The sequence below is a fragment of the Diceros bicornis genome, assembly GCF_020826845.1.
Source record: "Diceros bicornis minor isolate mBicDic1 chromosome 21 unlocalized genomic scaffold, mDicBic1.mat.cur SUPER_21_unloc_1, whole genome shotgun sequence".
Lineage (NCBI taxonomy): Eukaryota > Metazoa > Chordata > Mammalia > Perissodactyla > Rhinocerotidae > Diceros > Diceros bicornis.
The window spans coordinates 5,081,762-5,100,410 of record NW_026690885.1 but is presented as its reverse complement, the minus strand read 5'-3'; the positions used below and the strand labels follow the sequence as shown (position 1 = coordinate 5,100,410).

At 46.1% G+C, this 18,649-nt stretch overlaps 1 long non-coding RNA gene across 2 annotated transcripts; it reads right to left on the bottom strand.

The window, feature by feature from the left end:
• Positions 1–377: 377 nt before the first annotated feature.
• On the bottom strand, positions 378–10,853 carry LOC131401901 (uncharacterized). 2 transcript variants are annotated; one of them, XR_009218103.1, is made up of 5 exons: positions 10,082–10,853; positions 8,095–8,161; positions 7,457–7,526; positions 5,701–5,785; positions 378–779 (listed from the first exon to the last, which is right to left on the bottom strand). It is a non-coding gene; the product is annotated as an uncharacterized LOC131401901 (long non-coding RNA). The 2 variants fall into 2 exon arrangements; XR_009218102.1 differs by lacking the exon at positions 378–779 and having other exon boundaries at positions 5,587–5,785.
• Positions 10,854–18,649: the final 7,796 nt, after the last annotated feature.

Here is an 18,649-nt window from a genome sequence, read left to right as displayed (position 1 = left end):
GGCAATCAAGGAAAGCGGATATCCGAGGGCGGGAGGCACCTGGGCGTCTGACGGCTTTGTAACTGGGCAAACCTTCAAGAACAGCTCCATTCCAGCCTTGGCTTTGATCATTCTCTCCCGGCACTTTGGAGAAATGGGGCATATTTTCCTCCACAAAACCCCAGGGCATCTGACAAATCAGCGTCCTGCCGTCCCCCATTCCTGGGTCGGGTCAGGATTTGGGCTTGGCCAGGAGCAGGATGAGTCCCACACTTTCATTTCCCAATGGCTCTCCCGGGGATTCACCAAAACTCTGCTGGGTTCCCCAGCACCCCGACATCTCGAGGGTCCCCCTCCTACCACTGACTGGCGTCCTCTTGAGAAAATTCACTTTCACATGAGCCCAACCACAAACCAAAGGAACCAAAAACAAAACTCCAGGATGAAAAAAGACACACATTATACAACTTCAAGCCAAACAACGTCTGGATGAGCTGCTCTCTGTAATTATCCACGTGGGGCGCCCCTCCACTGGATGGATGGACACTGAAAGCTGCCCACGGCTTGGGGTGAACCTAAGAGAATGCAGCTCGGCCCGTCACTGGGGCCACACGGGCTTGGCCACTTACTGGTAAGAGGAGCAACGCGGCTGAGTCCACAGCAAATGCGGGAAACCTGGACTTCTGGGTTGAACTCCATCAAGCTGAAGAGAGTGGGTGGAATCACTTCCGGAAGAGCAGTTTCCACTAGGTTTGGTCCTTTGCCAAGAATTCCGTAGCCTCAGACAAAAACATGTCCTTCTACATGACAGTAAAAACAGCGGTCAGTAAGTCAAACCAAGTGCAGCCCTCTTCACCAGAAATTCAAACTGCACCGCCGGGATGCTTTAGATCCACAGGGATTGTTTTCTCCTCCTTGCTTGGCAAAAACACATTAATGACACTTGGAAAAGAATCAGTTTCTTTTCTCCTCTTTTAAATTCTTACTCTGGGCGTATGTCAAGCAAACTAACCAAGCTCAGAATACAAACTTCCCACACCTGGAGGGCAAGCTGGAGGGGCCTAGTCAACAAATCACCCAGAAACCCCATGTGAACACAGGAGAGCCTCAGAAGGGCAGTTCTCCCCCTACTAACAGGTCTAAGATTCACACTGACCAGGAGGGCAAGCCAAGTACAAAACAACTTAGGGCCAGATGCCGATAACTCTCAGAAATGATGTTTTGCTTATAAAAAGTGGAATACCCATCAGTGGTGCCAGATGTTTCATCCCAGGGGCATAGACCTCAGCGTCGAAACCCTAAGGCTCTTCTCCCTCTGTCTCTGTTTCTTGGTGCAGCCTCTCTGGAGGAGGCAGGGCCAGAGTCTCTGGCCCAGGCGACGGGAGGGGGTGAAAGCAGTTCCTTCTCCACTCCAGAGGTTTACTACAGAATTACTAAGCTCTGGGCTGGCTATTTGTCTACAGAGAAACCAGGGCTACTATCGTTCTGTCAGGAACGTCACCCTCACCCTCTATTAACTGAACTCACTCTAACTAGGTCTTCCCACAGCCACGTTCCCTCCCTCAGGCTGAGGTCTGTGCCTGTGAATCCAACAGACACCGACCCTTCACCATCGACCCCTCTAGAGCTTCCCAATGACCTGCCTGCAAGAGGCTCTCACCATTTCATACAGCACAGCCAGTGCCCCTACACGCCATGTGCTTAATGGTCCCCACAACTGAGAAGGGCAAGTACCGGGGGACGTTCACCCGAGTCACAGGAAGGGTCCATACTGTTAGGAAGACAAACCGGTGAGAACTTGGAAGGATTCTGGTGAACGGAAGGAGCAGATAAGTGCCAGGTCATTCATTCACTCCACAAATATGTCCCAAACAGCAAACATACGCTATACATCTAACTGGTGATGGGAACATGAGGGGAAGGAAGAGACCCGGTCCCTCTCTCTGAGTTCAGTCTAGCGGAGGAGGCAGAGGTCAGCCAGAATTATCACCCAATTAATCTGTGCTGACTGCAAGGATGGCAGGACAGGGGCCTCCGTGAGGAAACTCAGGGAGCCTGAAGTAGTTCATGGGCAGGAGCGTTCAGGAGGCTACACTCTATCCACGCAGTCTGAGGGATGAGTAGGAGTGTGGAGGGGAGGGGAGAGCACGGTATTCCACGTAGGGGAGACAGCACCTGCACAGGGAGGGAGGGGCCATGGCCCACTGAGGGAGTTTAAACAAGGGCCCAGTGGATGAAGTCAGGGGACGAGGGGGAATATTTGCAAGACGCCAGTGGGGAGCAGGGAGGGCAGATCATGCAGGATGCTGTAGACCACGGAATGGTCTGGTCTTTATTCTAAGCACAATGCGTAGCCGGTAAGTGTTCTAAGTAAGGAGTGGACATGATTCCTAGAGGGGAACGTGAGTGGACGTGGCAAACAGTGGAGAAGGAGCAGGTGGGGGACGAGCAGGGGTTCACTTTTGGACCCACTGAACTCACAGTGCTTAGAGATGGCCAAGGGCAAACGTCAAGTGGCACTGAGAGATGTCTGCACCTCCCAAGAGCATGCTGGGCCTCAGCTGCCAGCTGGAGACTCCTGAGCACACAGTCGGTGACTGCAGCCACGGTGAGGGTGAGACCTTCTGAAGGAGAAGGCAGAGGAAAGGAGGAGAGCACAGTCCTGCCATGGGGACCTCTGACATGGGAGGGCCTGGCCCAGGAGCACAGCCAGGAAATGAGCCCAGAAGGAACGAGAAAGGAAGAGAGCCCTCAGAGAGCTCAGTCACAGGGGCGAAAGGAAGACCGCTCTTCACCAAGATGCTCGGCACGTCACAGCCAATGTCAAACGTTGCTGAGAGATCAAGAAAGGGAAAGATTGGACAATGGTCTCCAGGTGCTTTATTCTTGTTTTCAGCAACATGGAGGTCACCGTAACCCTAGCAAGAGCCACTCAGCAAACTGATAAGGGTGGAAGCTGAGTGGAACGGACAGAGGAATGAGAAGGAGACAAGGACATGGGGACAGTAAGTCAATGCAGCTCCTGAGAAGTCTGGCCTAGAAGTGGAGGCAGGAGGTGAAGCGAAGGGGTGGGACTTGGGGGAACGGGAGGACGTGGAGGGCTTCACACAGGGCCCCTTAAGATGGAAGACACCTGAGTCATGTGTAAATGCTGATGGCGAGGGACGAGTAGACAGGGAGAGGCTGAAGTTGTGGGGAAGAAGGCCCAGCAGATGGAGTGAGGCTTCTGAGGAACGGGGGGGAGATGGGATCCAGGACACAGAGAGAAGCATCAGCTTCAGCAGGATGAGACACGCTTCCCCCACTGCTATAAAGGGAAGGGACCCAGGGCGGGGACAGGTAGAGGCAAGTGTGCAGGAGTCCGAGTGGGAAACTGAGGGCTTTCTCAGCTGACGGCATCTGTTTCCTCTATGAAACAGGAGGCAGGTTCTTCTGCTGAGAGCGAGAGATGGGAGGGTCAGCGGTCTGGAGGATGAAGTGTGGCCAACTTAGCTTTCCAGCAGGATTTGATCTTGGTGCCTCTGCTGAGGGATAACTTTGGAAAGGCAGATTCTAAGTGCTTTGGAAAGACAGATTCTAAGTGCTTTGGTGAAGACAGCAGAACAACAACAGTCCCTAAATTGACTCAAAGGAAAAGAGGGGTTTACTGACCCAGAAAGTGTACACCTAGGTGAGCGAGGCTGGCAGAGCTGGGGCCTGGCCTCTGCTGCCTGGCTCGCAGAGAGCTTCTTTACCTCACTGTGCTCTGGCAAGGGCCACTGGAACGAAATCACTGTTGTCACTGACAGGGGGAGGCTCAGGCCACAGTCAAGATCACGGTTGTGGCGGGCTACTTCTAAAATGGCCCCTAGTGATCCCCGTCTCCTGCTGTTCACACCCACGTGTACTCCCCACCCTTGTGTGGGGGCTGGACCTAGTGGCTTGCTTCTCACAAGCAGAAGGCCAGCAAAAGTGAAGGGAGGTCACTGCCCAGATTAAAGGAGAGAACACCAGCTTCTGTCTCATTGGCACTCTGTCCTACCCTCTCATTTGGTCACTCTGACGGAGCCAGCTGCCATGTTGGGAGCTGCCACGTGGAGAAGCCTACATGGCAAGGAACGGAGGAAGGCTTGGCCAGCAACCATTTGCTGGACAACTACCAGCAAGGAATTGGGGTCCCTGAATCCTGCAAACAACCATCGGTGTGCTCCTGGAAGCAGAGCCTTCCCAGTGGAACCCTACGATGACTGCAGCCTTTGAGAGACTCAGAGCCAAAGACCCAGCTAAGCCCCCCCAGATGCCTCACCCACAAAATTCAAGTGGTACTTCTACCCGCTGCTGCCGGCAGTATCAACTGGTAAAACTTCTGGAAAGCAATTTAACAACACATTCTGACAACAATAAAAATATCCTACTCCTTTGACACTCCTGGGATTTATCCTAGAGCAATAATCCAAACGAAAGAAAAAGTCACGTATGCACACAAGATAAATGTCATGATATCTCCAACGGCCACTGCACTCCGCCTCCAAAGAAGTATGCCACATGACAACAGGGAAAAGCTTACGTAATTATTTAATAAAATGGTAAAATGAATAATTAATTATGATAAATTAAATTGATGCTATATCATACAAATATTAAAAACTGTAACTGTGAAAACATTACCACCATGGAAAAATGCTTTATGTAAGTATAAATGATAAAACAAGCATATAAAACCACACCTATGGTGTGATTACTGTATACAAATGTGCACACATGGGGCCCATCCCGGTGGCGGAGCAGTTAAGTGTGCACGCTCCTCCGTTGCAGCGACCCGGGACTCCCAGGTACGGATCCCGGGCGTGCACCGATGCACCACTTGTCAAGCCATGCTGTGGCGGTGTCCCATGTGGAGTAGAGGAAGATGGACACAGATGTTAGCCCAGGGGCAATCTTTGTTAGACAAAAGAGGAGGATTGGCATCGGATGGTAGCTCAGGGCGAATCTTTCTCATCAAAAAAAAAGAAAGAAAAGAAAAAAAGGGCCAGACCCGTGGCTTAGCGCTTAAGTGCCTGCGCTCCGCTGCTGGTGGCCCCGGTTCGGATCCTGGACACCCACCAATGCACCGCTTCTCCGGCCATGCTGAGGCCGTGTCCCACATACAGCAACTAGAAGGATGTGCAGCTATGGCATACAACTATCTACTGGGGCTTTGGGGGAAAAAAAAAGTAGTGCACATATGAACGAGGACTGGAAGAAAACACTAGACAATGAACAAAGATGATATCATGTGCTGGTAGGATCACTGAGAATTTCTAAAAGATTTAGTCTTATATTTAACGGCCCTCCCTTCAGACCAATATCAGAAACAAAAAGGTTAAATATACAAGCTTGAGAAAGTTTCTCAATCATTCCTCCCTGCATTAATTACATTCTTCTCAAATCAGTGAACATCAAGCTCCTTTTAGGGGACACTTGTTTTCTCTTTGAAAGCCTCATACAGTTTCCTGTCTCTGCTGAGAGAAAGGCTCACAGCTCCTCTGCTGACGGGTGGCTTTAATCCTCCACCCAATCCTTTATCCGTTCCTTTCCATGGGAGCTGGGATGAGGGCACTGGGAAGGGACAAACAGAGCAGTGGCCCCAGGAAGTGATAAGAGAGGTAAGAGTCAAATGAAGGCAGGTGGTTTTAGCCCATGAGAGCCCCACCGCTCACAGCTCCAGACTGCACCATCCCAAGGGGGTGTAAGGTCCACTACCTGTTTGCCCAGCTGCGCCCCATCCACCAGAATAGACTTCTCCTTTATCCGTTAGGAACAGACTATGGTCCTGACCACAGGCGACCTATCAGACGAACAGAGGGAAGGCTGATGAGAAGAAATCCTTGGAAGCCCAGTGTCCTGCTCAAGGGACGCAAAGTACGGGAGCATTCCCTACTGCTCCTGAGCCCGTAGGGGGCCGGATCCAGGCAGGCTGCCCCACACAACCTCCACTTCTTATTCTTTCTCACTCCACTGCAGCCTGGTTTCTGCCTGCCCCTCCACTGACGCGGCTCTTGCTAAAGGAAAGGGCCAGATGTCCTGAGGAGAAGACCCAAGAGCTCCTCCATCCCAGTCCATCCCTGTGGAACCACTCCCTCCTCCACAAGCCTTTCTCTTCCCCATCCCTCTCTTCTGCCTCTCCAGTAGCTTCCAATCTTGTTCCTTAGCTCAGCCCTACTGCTTACCCTTCAGTGTTGGAATCCTTCTCCAAGGTCTGTCTTCTGCCCTCTTCTCTCCTCCTCTTCACGCTCCCCTGGGAGGCTGCATCCATTTCCAAGGCTTTCCCTCTCACCTCTACCCTGCTATCTCCACTCCCAACAACTCTACTGAGTTCCAGACCTGCTTTTCTAACTGCCTAATGAAAAGCACCGTTTACTAAATGCTTATTATGCCAGGCACTGTGCTAAGTCAATAACCAAGAACACCTACGAAGAAACTGAATCTCAGAGAAGGTTGGTAACTTGCCCAAAGTCATCCAGTTAATATGTGGGGAAGCAGGGACTTGAATTCGCATCCATGGGACTTTCAAGTCTGTGCAAGAAGCACCACACTCTACTGCAAACTTAAAAGCAAATTCACTCTCTACCTCCTCCTCGCGTCTCCCTCCCACTCAACCCAAGCCTGCCCCTCCTCCAGGACTCCCCCATCTGAGTTGAGAACATCAGCAGCCACTCATTTGCAGGTGGAGTCAGGCTCCACCCCTTCTAGCTCACTCCCTGGACCTCTTATCAAGCCCCACATCTGGTCAATCCTCCTTACATGTCTCTCCACCTGTCCCTTCTCCCCACGCCTTCCCAAGTGGCCTTCATCACCTCCTCCCCCAACCCTAGAAAACCCTGCATCACTCACTCTCCACCTGTCTTCCAGCCTATGCCACAGCACTCCGCTGTAAGCATGCCAAACTCCAGCCACCCCGCATGCTCTCAGCAGTTAAAGTCTCCACCTGCCCCCTCCCCTCTGCCATGAAACCTTTCCCACCCTCCATCCCCAGCCTATCTGGTACATGCCTCTGCCACCTCCTCCACGATGCCTTCTCTCCCTTCCATTCCACCGCACGGACTTAACAATTCCCCTTTTGGTACTCTTATAGCACTTTCTAGATGCATTCACTTACGTATTTAAGGATTGATCTTAGCTATCTACCACGTGCCAGGCACTGCCCCCGGGGTGGGAATAAATGGTGAGCAAGATAAAGGCAGCCTGGAACACACACAGTGCCTGGACACACTCGGGTGCAGCTAGTTTTTTAACCTGTCTTTCCCACTACAGTGTTATCCCCCCAAACATTATCAAACTTCATACCCCATGATCTACGATACATCCTGGCCTATAGTAGGCAGCTAATAATTTTTATGAAACATCTTATTAATTCATAAAATCCCTCTACCAAATTTGCCATCACCCCACCCAAATTTCACGCTTTCAGAAGTGCCCCAGGAGTCAGAATGAGTGGCTCTCAGCCCAAGCCTCTTACCTGGACCACCTGTCCACTGACGTCCTGCCTTCTATGGACTTTGTGACTTTCGCTAATGACTGAGGGCAATCTGGGTAGAAGCAAGACATATGGTCATAGTAAGCACTGTGGGGTTCTGGCCTCTCCTCTGTCACCCCTAACTGGTGGCCCCCCACACACATAACTATCAGGGAAACTCTCAAGTTCAAATAGCAGGCAGAGGTAGACCCAGGTGGGAAAGTAACACAAAACAAATAAAATCGCTTGGTGATTTTAATACGCTGCCAGAGTTGAGACTGGTGTTTAGACCCACCAGCATAATGCGAGGATCTAGAGAGAAACTTTTTTAAAGACAAACAGACATAGAACTGAAACAGAGAAATTTTTGAAGGTAATCAATTTGGTTAAAAATAAAGAGTGAATCCAAAGAAAGTCCAGGTATCCCAATCAATGCTCATGCACCTGCCCTCCCAGCAGGCTGATGCTCCCCCTGCGATGGAACAACACTCTCCACAGCTCTCTGGGGAGTGCTCACTGCTCCTCTCAGGCATGAGGAACCTTGCTTGGTACTGCTCTGTGGCTCTATCACACAGTAATCACTCCGGAGATGTTTAATGCTCAACACAACTTGGGGAGGGGTAGTCCTTGTGGGAACTCACCTGTAAAGTTCATTTTCCACCACCTTCCTTCCACATTGTCCGTAATAGCTGTTTGCCAGGCTGAAGACTAAAGAATACCACCACCAATGAAATCAGTTCTACAGGTGTGTGGAACCCAAGAATGTCAGGACTGAGAGGGGGTCTGGAAAGTGGTCCTAGTCCAACTGCTCACCCAACTGCCACTGGGTTTCCTTCTCCAATATTCCCAGCCAGTGCAGGCACACCTCCAGGCATGCTGGGGTGCAGACCTGCTGCAACAGACTGGGACACCTGTACTTTCCCTCTGCTTCCCCTCTGGGCCCTCGTTCTGCCTCTCAGGAATTCCATAAGAGGCGAGTACCTCCTGTGAAAGGCCTCAGCACCCCCATTCCTTGGACCTGTCAACAGGCTGCCCTCGAGGCCAAGCCCCCTCTGGAAAGAGTTTCTAAACACCACCTTGGCCTTTTCCTACAAAGCACCCCTAGCCAGAAAATGAAATGTGAAAAATTTAGTCGAGGTGGCTTTCCCTGGGATAACCACTTTTTTGGCGACGATCAGGGTTACCAAGGAGCCTGGACTCTGAAAGCCCCACCTCTTGGAGGAAGCGTTAGCAAACAGCCTTCTCTCAGTACAATAGAAAAAACCGTCTACATACGCAGCCTGGCTCAGTGACTTCACGGCAAAGGGAGGCCTTGATGAGGCTGCCTGGTGTGCGCTGTCACGTTTATAAATACCTGAGATTTCCCAAGAACCACAGAGTGCAGAAACAGAAGAGAGTCAGCAAGGTCTGCCCAACACAGCTCTCTTAAGCTATCCTACTGATTTGCTCCGGGAAATTCCAACAGCTTCACAAATCACATGTGGCTCAATCAAATGGTCAACTTCAGGCCCAATGGCAAGAAACTGGTCCCCCCACCCTCCACCAATCTCCAACAGGTCAATTCACCTCCTTCACCGTCTGTCAGGACCAGAGAGTGGGCTCTGGCACAGGAGACTTGTACACCTGTGTCTCCTGAGGTCTATCCAGAGGCAGTGGGACAGGTGAGAGCTCTAAAACACACTTGTCTCCCCTCGCTCAAATGAACACAACCGGGGTCAGTGCACTGATGCAGAGTCAGAGCATTTCTAACATGAGAGATCACTGCCCCATCCTCACGTTGTTATGCAGTGAGATGGGAAAGACTTACTCAAGGTACGTAAGTTAGTGGCAGAGCGAGGAGCAGTCCCCAACTCCAACCCACTGCACCACATTGCCTCCACGACACACTGGGTTAGGGAAAAGCATCCTTAGTCTTTAAAGAAAGCTCTTCTCGTGTCATTTCACACCATTTGAACTCTTCAGGAAAGTAAAAGCAATAGCCACTTCCTGCAATAGCCACTAGGATTTCTCAGTAAGGTGAAGAACAGGATCTATATTATACGACAGCACTTAAAATAAAAGGAGGCAAAAAGAATACACAGACGCATTTGCTTGCACATGCATTAAATCTCTTCGGAAGGATGAACCGGAAACTGTTAACACAGGTTGTCTACAGGCAGAGAAACCATGGTGCTGGGAGGACAGAGGTGGAAAGCAGAGTCTTCATCATATGTTCTACTGTGCCTCTAGGATTCTGAATTATGCAAACATGGTATCTATTCATAATAGAAAATTTTAATTTTTAAATAAGCAAGTAAGGGGGAAAGATGTTTAGAAGTCACTCTAAAGAAACTTATTGTTCTTTACAATCCTACCGAGGAGGCCAGATGGGCTATGTAGGGAACGCCTCTTGCAGGTTTTAAACGATGACCTTCTGAATATTTACAATGGAGGCTAGAGTTCAGGAGAAGGTCTGTGAATGCACTGGTTCTCAACATACTCCTTACTAAGGATCCCCTACTTTCTCCTATGATCCCCATCTTTCAATAGATCTCGTCTACCAAATAAATGGCATTATGACTGCTATAATAATACACTTGCCCATTCGTATTCATCAGTGAATGATATAATTTCCAGACAACTTTTTACCTGCATGAAATATCTGGTTTATCTCAATGAGATGATGTGATTCTAGGCAAAATCAAAGAAAATGGACGATGTTGTTAGCTTATATTAGTAGCTGAAAATATGAAGTACTTTAAAATACTGACAAGTGATTCACATCCCCCATTACTATCTGCATAGACCCCTAAGGGCCTGGGAAGCAGTAAATACATAACATCGAAAGGGAATCTGGCTCTAGGTCCAACTACCAATTGGCAGGAAATACAGAGGACAGAGGATCATGTCAAACGGCACCACAGGGATGCATTCAACAAATTGCAGACTGGAAAATTCTGTAGAATAAACAACGTGACATCATTAAATAAATATCAAGGAGAAAAGATTAAAACAGACTTAAAAGACTATAAAAGTCTTATCAACCAGTTGCCACGCCTAGACTTTCTCTGGCCCTTGATTCAAATAAATTTTTAAATTTAAAATAAAAATCTATTGACAGTTCGGAGACAAAAGGCAGTTTGAATGCTGACTACATATTTGATATTCAGGGATTATACTGTTAATTATTTTTAGGTGTGACGATGTATTTCCTTTTTTGGGGGTCCTTATTTTTTAGATATGGATTGAAATATTCATAAATGAAATCAATAATCTGACGATTGTTCCCAATTTGCCGAGGGAGAAGGTGGGGGAAATGAGTAAAACAAGACCGTCATGTGTTGATGACGGCAGAAGCTGGCGACGGCCCACGGGGTGCATTATCCTATTCCAGCCACTTCTGTGTATGTCTACAATCGTTCCTAACAAAAGGTAAAAAGAAACGTAATGTGGCATCATACAGCCAATCAAGACTTCAATACTAACTGTAAAAGAATTCTAATATAAAATAAACTGAAAGAAGGCAGAACACAAAATAGACACTGTGATCAAAATTATATAAAAAGATACTTGCATACAAATGACGGAACACGAAAAAAATGACAAGAAAGATTTGTCCAGTATGTACTTCTGGGTAATTCCACTTTATTTTAAAAAATGCTTCTTATTGTCCTCATACTATTCATTGACTAATGAATATTTGTTAAAATATCATCAATAATTTCTAACATTTTTACAATCCAGTTTCAAATAATTGGAATAAAGCCTCCATCTTAAGGCTTTCGTTGAATTTCTTCCCCAGACCACATTCTAGGCACTGTAGGGTGTCTCAGGCTATCTCAAGCGAGGAAACAAACGTCATCACTCTGGGGCCAAAAAAGAACACCCCTACTTAGCAGCAAATGACCTTTACCAAACGGGCTGAAAAATAATCTAGCCCAGATGGTTTCAAACAACATGCCTTTCAAGACTCCATCCTTGTTGTTGTTGTGGTTTGGTTGATGTCATCAGATTCTTGAAAGTCAGAGGGAGCTTCCTCAGCCAATCATAGCAGAGAAAGCCAAGGGGAGAGCTTCACGTTTCCCTTCCTGGCTCCTGTGAAAGCCAAGCCGGGAATCTCTGTTGAGTTCCATCCCCCAAACTTCCGTCCCATCCTTGGTTTTAGAGGACAGCAGTGTGACTCCACGGCCACAGGCGGCAGGTGAAATCTGAAAAAGAGTTCCCATAAAGCATTCACTGACCTGGGACGTCCAGCTTTTCCAGCAATAAATGGCAGCTTGTTCACCCACTCCAAGAACACACACTATTAACACAGCAGCAAACACTTAAGGAACGTTTCCTATGTGCTAAGTGTTTGAGATGTACTGTCCCATTTTATCTTCACACTCACCCAAGGGTCTAGGTATCAGATCCTCCCCGTTCACGAAGACACAGTCTCACAGAGCAGTTAAATTGAAGATTACCTTAGTTTGAATCTTGGAAAGACCATGGGGTCTACAGCTGGTAGACTATGACCAGTTGTGCGACCTGAAATGGACTGCTTGACCTCTCTGTGTCCGTTTCCCTCTATGTGAATTGGAGTTGAGAATAACTTCTCTCTTATTGGGTTGTTGTGAGGACTAAATGAGTTAATAGAGCTAAAGCCCCTACAGTGAATAGAACCTGACTTAACGTGTAAGAGTGACGGCATATACTCACTATCATTACTGGTGGTAGCAGGAGGAGTATCTGGTAGAGGAGAAAATCGAGGCTCCTAGAGATTAAATAACTTTCCCGACACAGTCACACAGCTAATAAGTGGAGGTTATCTGGTTCCAGAATGTACACTCGTGAGCCTCATGCTGCACTGTGACATTCTCAAACCCCTGCCATGAAGAAGCATTCATACCACAGCTACATCAAACGTGACACATTCACAGCCCAGTGGCTTTGTGGGGTGTTTCACCCACATGTGATGTTATCAATCCTCACCTTCACTGGCCGCGTGAGGAAACTGAGGATTAGGTGGGGCTGAAGCCAATCAAAGGCAGCCTGGCTTTAGAATTAACCCCCTTCGCATAAAACCCAGAGTGAGCACCTTCCCGTGTGGCCTGGGATAGGCCTAGTTTACACCTGATGTCCCAACGTTCACTCTCGAACAAACTGGACGACAAATTCTATGGTCACCCACATGAGCCCCCACTGTCTCTTAGCTGTTTACAGTTCATCACAGGCCTCCAGAGTCAATCTCAGAGACTACACGTAAATCTACTCCTGAGGAAAACGCCAGCTGACCACTAATAGTGAACAAAGATGAAGAATTTTGGGGGGCGGGGGGCCGTCCAGTGGTCCACTTCCCAGTGGTTAAGTTTGGTGTGCTCTGCTTTGGTGGCCTGGGATCAGTTCTCTGGCGCAGACCTACACCACTTGTCAGTGGCCATGCTGGGGCGGCGACCCACATAGGAAATAGAGGAAGACTGGCACATGTGTTAGCTCAGGGTGACACTTTCTGTGCAAAAAACAAAGGAAAATAATTTTTTTTAATTCCAGCATTTCTGGAAGAAAGCTAGCTAAGTATTTCCTTTAAACTTGACTTGTTGGTGACTTGTTTAATCAAGTCATCCCATAGTGACACATCCCTTCTTTTGTCCTGTGATATTTTCTCTCCTCACATTCACAGGGAACATATACATATGCACCCCTGTGTGAGTCAAAAAGCTCAGTTCCCTGGCCTTTGGGAACGGCTTGGGTCCACAGAAACGACCCACTGGGGAGGCAGGAGCCAGCCCCTGACCGCACAGCAGGAAACATAGAAAAGAAGCGAGTCCACAGAGGATGCCCAGCACTCTATGCTTTCTCTCATTGCTTGTGGTAGCTGTTGATTCAACACTCAACAAATACTTGGTGAGCACCTACTGTGTTATTAAATCTGCTAGTATGGGAAAAGGCTTCGAACAACACCTGACACAGAGTCAGCATTCAGTAATGTGTGTTATAATAATGTGCCAGCAGAGCACTTCCAACTATGGTGGAGTGAAGAACTTAGTGAAGCTCTCACCAATAAAGAACTACAAAAATGGACAAAATTATTTAAAGAACACCACTTCACAGCCTGGGAAATCAATAAAAGGCAAATAAACTGAGGAATCATTCACAGAAGACTGCGAGAACTACAGGTAAGAACAGCTGCAGTCTCCAGACTTGCTGTCTTGTGCTGTTCGTCCACCCCAGCTCAGTTAGCACGGAAGTTTGAACAGGGCAGGGCTGGCCACGAAAACCTTCAGCTTTGTTGCCAGAAAGGACAGACTTAAATTGGGTGCTGAAACTGGAGGATGCAAACTCAGGCCCAGCAGCAAACTAGTAGGAAACAAACAGGGAAAATGCGCAACTCGAGGAGCCTGACTGCAATCCTGATTGGGGGCAAGAGGAGAGGCAGACCAGCCAGAAATTTCATGGGAAGATGCTAGAAAGGAGAGAGCCACAGAAGGCTCTGCTCACACCCACGCCACCTGGGCAACAGCACGGATGGACAGAGGAGACCCGAGCACCAGTGGAAAGTAAAGATGAGGAGACTGGAGAACAGGCTGAACTTTGATCTGGTTCCAACCTACCCACAGAACCAAAGGTAGAGGGTAGAAACCTTAGAAGCTCAAGGTGTTTGAGCACAACCTCTGCCCAAATCATTGCCTGACCACAAAGGTATGCAGACAGGGGGCAACCCTTAAGCAGCCAGGCTAAAAAAACTAAAGGGACGGAGACTAAAAGGAAACCTGAGCAAAGACATCAGTAGCCACGCATAGCAGAGGAGGCTGAGGCTATAGCTTAAGCCCCCAAAAATTGAAAAGAAAAAAAAAAAACCCAGGGGGAAAAATACCACAATCCAGAGTTGTTATATCATCAAAAATTCCAGTTTTTAACAAAAAAAATACAAGACATGCAAAGAAATAAGAAAGTGAGACCTGTACTGAAAATGGATTCATCAAATACAAGGCAACAACAATCAGATTAACGACTCAGTTCTCTTATGAAACTGTGGAGACCAGAAACCAGTAGAATGACATTTTCAAAGTGCTGAAAGACAGAAATTGTCAACCAAGCATTAATTCTATATCCCACAAAAACATACTTAAAAAAAATTGAAGATGGAATAAAGACATTCCCAACCAAAGACTGAGAGAAGTCACTGCTAGCAGACCTGTCTTAAGAAGTCCTTCAGGCTGAAGGGAAATGACAGCAGATGGTCACTAACAGTGACAAGAAGAAATGAAGAACATCAGGGAGAGTGATTATAAAGGTAAATATACAACACTGCACAAATATATTTTGACTATCTTCATCCCTTAAGAGATTAAAAAGACAATTGCATAAAATAATAATCCTAAATTACTTTGTCGGACTTAAAATGTATAAAGATGTGGTATATATCACAACAACCACACAAACGCGAGAGAAGGAAATGCAGCAATGTTGGAACAAAGTTAGTTTCCTCAGGATTAGGTCACTATTAACCTGAAGTAGATTGTGATAAATTAGGACACATATTTTAATCCCAAGAGCAACTAAAAAACAAACAAACAAAATATAGTAAAACATCCAACAAAGGAATTTAAAAGGTCTGCTAGAAAAATACCTATTAACCACAAAAGAGGGCCTCAAAGGAAGAGCAGAGACATAAAAATGACATAAAGAAATAAACAGCAAAACGGCAGATGTGATCCGACCACGTCAGTAACTACATTCAAAGGACATGGATTGACCAACGTCAGTGAAAATAGTGGGGCAACAAAAACACGGGGAAACTGTCAGAATCCACTTTTCAAAACTCTGACAAAGAACCAAAGACTTCAAGCAATCTAGGGGAGGTTCACTCCAGGAAAGCAGCTGACTCTCAGTCAGAACAGCAAGCTTGGTCCCATCTTAATCTGACCTATTCCCATCCAGCTCTCCTCAGCTCTGCAGGAGCCCTCAACACCAACAGCTCACAATTTCAGTGGAAATCAGCAATCTGGCAGCCACGGGGGGGGGGGGGGGAGGCAGAAAAGGATTGGAACAACTGCAAAGCCCCACTCCCAGAGAACTCTCATTTGTTCTGCGTGGTGGTGCCCTGCAAGACCCCATTAACAAGGCTCTATTTTTCTGACCTGATGCAGATATCACCCAAAGCAAACAGCCTTTCCTCCCGGGGTGTCTGTTGAAAACAATGAGAGGCTAATAACGAACATTCAAGCATGGTGCATAATAGTAGGAGCAAACAATATAGATTAACCCAGAAACTATCAACCAACTTGACCTGACATCTCTAGAACACTGCACCCAAACAACAGCAGGATACACATCCTTTTAGAACACACACGGAACATTCTCCAGGATAGACCATAGGCTAGGCGAAAAAAGAAAGTCTCAATACATTTAAAAGGACTGAAATTAAAATATGTTCTCTAACCACAACAGAATGAAATTGGAAATCCACAAATAAAGAAATTAGGAAAACCATCAATATTTGGAAAGTAAACACTTCTAAATAACTCCAGGGTCAAAGAAGAAATTCCAAAGAAAACTGAAAACTACTTGAAGGTAAATGAAGACAGAAGAAATACAACATATCCGAATTTATGGGCTGTAGCTAAATAGTGCCGAGAGACAAAATTACAATTTTAGATTTAAACTTTAGTTTAAAGCTTGTAATGTAGCTTTCAATACCTACATGACAAAAGAAAAAAGACCTCAACAATAGCCAAAAATTCCACCTTAAGAAACTAGAAATAGCAAACTAAACCGAAAGCAAGCAAAGAAGGGAAATACTAAAAATACGACTAGAAATCAATCAAACAGAAAACATAAAATCAATAGTGAAAATCAATTCAACCAAAATTTGGTTCTCTCGAAACATTAATAAAGTTGACAATTCTTCAGCTAGACTGACCAAGGGAAAAAGAGAAAATACAAATTACCAAAATCGGGAACTAAAGAGAGAAGATCGCTACCAACCTACAGAACTGTGGGAGATCAGAAGTGAATACTAGAAACAACTTTATGCCAACAAATTAGATAACTAACAAGAAAAAACACATTCCTGGAAAGAAACACATTACCCAAGCCGACTCAAGAAGAAATCGAAATTTTAATATACCTAGAACGAGCTTAAAAAAATTAAATTAGTAATAAAACAAGCTCTTCCTACCAAGGAAAGTCCAGACTCAGATAACTTACTTCACTGGTAAATTAACCCAACATTTACCTAAGGAATAACACCAGTTTTTCACAAACTTTTCCAGAAACTCATTCTAGGAGGCCAGGAATATCCTGATACCAAAACCAGTCAAAGACATCACAAGGAAAAAATCCTCAATAAGATGTTAGCAAAACCAACCCAGTGGAAAAAGGATTATTGTCCAAGAAGAAGAGGAATTTCTCCCAGGAATGCAAGCTGGTTTAACATCCAACAATCAACTAACGTAATATATCCTATTCACAAAATAAAGGACAAACATCACATGATCACCTCAACAGATACACAAAAAGCATTTGACAGAATCTAGTCCCTATTCAGGATTTTAAAAAAGAAAAGAAACTCCGCATAAGGTAGGACAAGAAGGGAACTTCCTCAACTTGAGGAAAGGCATCTGTGAAAACCTTACAGCTCGCATCACCCGCAATGGTCAAAGACTGAAGGCTGTCTCCCTAAGATCAGGAACAGGACAAGCACAGCACTTCACTTCGACACTGTACTGAAGGCTCTACCCAGTGCAATTAGGCCAGAGGAAGAAACAAAGGCATCCAAATTGGAAATGAAGACGTGAAACTGTCTTGATTCACAGACAACCAGACAACACCATCCTGTATGCAGAAAATCCTAAGGAATACACAACAACATATAAAACTAATATACAAGTTCAGCAAAGTCAAAAGATAGAAGGTCAACATACAAAAACCAAAGGTATTTCTATAGACTAGCAGGAACGCTCCAAGAATTAAGTTGAGAATACAATTCTATTGAAAATACCATCAAAAAGGATAAAATGCTTAGGAATAACTGTAACAAAAGAAATGCAAGACTTGTATACTGAAAACTGCAAAACATACTTGAGAGAAATTAAAGACCTACTTAAATGAGAGATTCCACGTTCATGGATTGGAAGACAAGAGAATTTTTAGAGGGCATTTGTGCCCAAATCAATCTACAAATTCAACATAATCCCTACCAAAATCCCAGCAAGTACTTCTGCAAAAACTGACAAGCTCATCCTAACATTTATGTGGAAAATCAAAAGACTCAGAATAGACAAAACAATTTTTATAAACAAGAACAAGCTGGAGGACTTACATTTCCCAATTTCAAAATTTATTATAAAGCCACAGTAATCAAGAGAGCATAATTTCAGGACACGGTTAGACATATAGATCAACAGAACAGAACTGACAGTTCAGAAATAAACCCTTACTGTTTACAGGCAGCTGACTTGGACAAAGGTGCCAAACAATACAATAAGGAAAGGCTAGTCTTTCAACTAATGATCCTAGGACAATGGGATATCTACATGTGAAAAGGCCCCTACCCCACACCATACACAAATACCAGCTCAAATGGCTGGCTCATAGACCTAAACAGAAGAACTAAAACTATGAAGCTCCTACAAGAAAACATAGCAAAACTATCTTTGTGATCTTGGGTTAGGCAAAGACTTCGTAGACATACCAAAAACACAATCCACAGCAGAAAAAGGCATCAACTGAATTTCATTAAAATTTAAACATTTGCCTCTTCAAAGGACACTTAAGAAAATCAAAAGAAAAGCCGTGGACTGGCAGAAAATATCTGCACGTATCATGTATACGATAAAGGACCTCTATCCAGCACACACAAATAACTCTTACAACTCAATATTAAGGAAAAAACAACGCAAATTGTCATTCCTCTGGGGCGTCAATGCCCCGTTTCTCTTGATCTCCCCTTTTCAGTTCAAGATCACTTGTTACCCTTGACACACAAGTCAGAAGCCAAACTGGTCCAATCTGCTGCTGTTTCATCCCGCATGGAGATTCCCACAAGCATCCCCAACAAGAACCTATCCCAAGCACCTCGTTTTGCTCTTCTGACTGTTGGCTCCAAGAGAAGCCGCCGCAGGTCGCCCTCTGCTGCCATCTTTTCAAACCCGAGTCAAGGCAGACGCCGCCTGTGCAAAGAGCCTAGTGTGTGCGGACCTCCGCTCCTCCTCGCTCCTCCCTGTACCTGCCCCA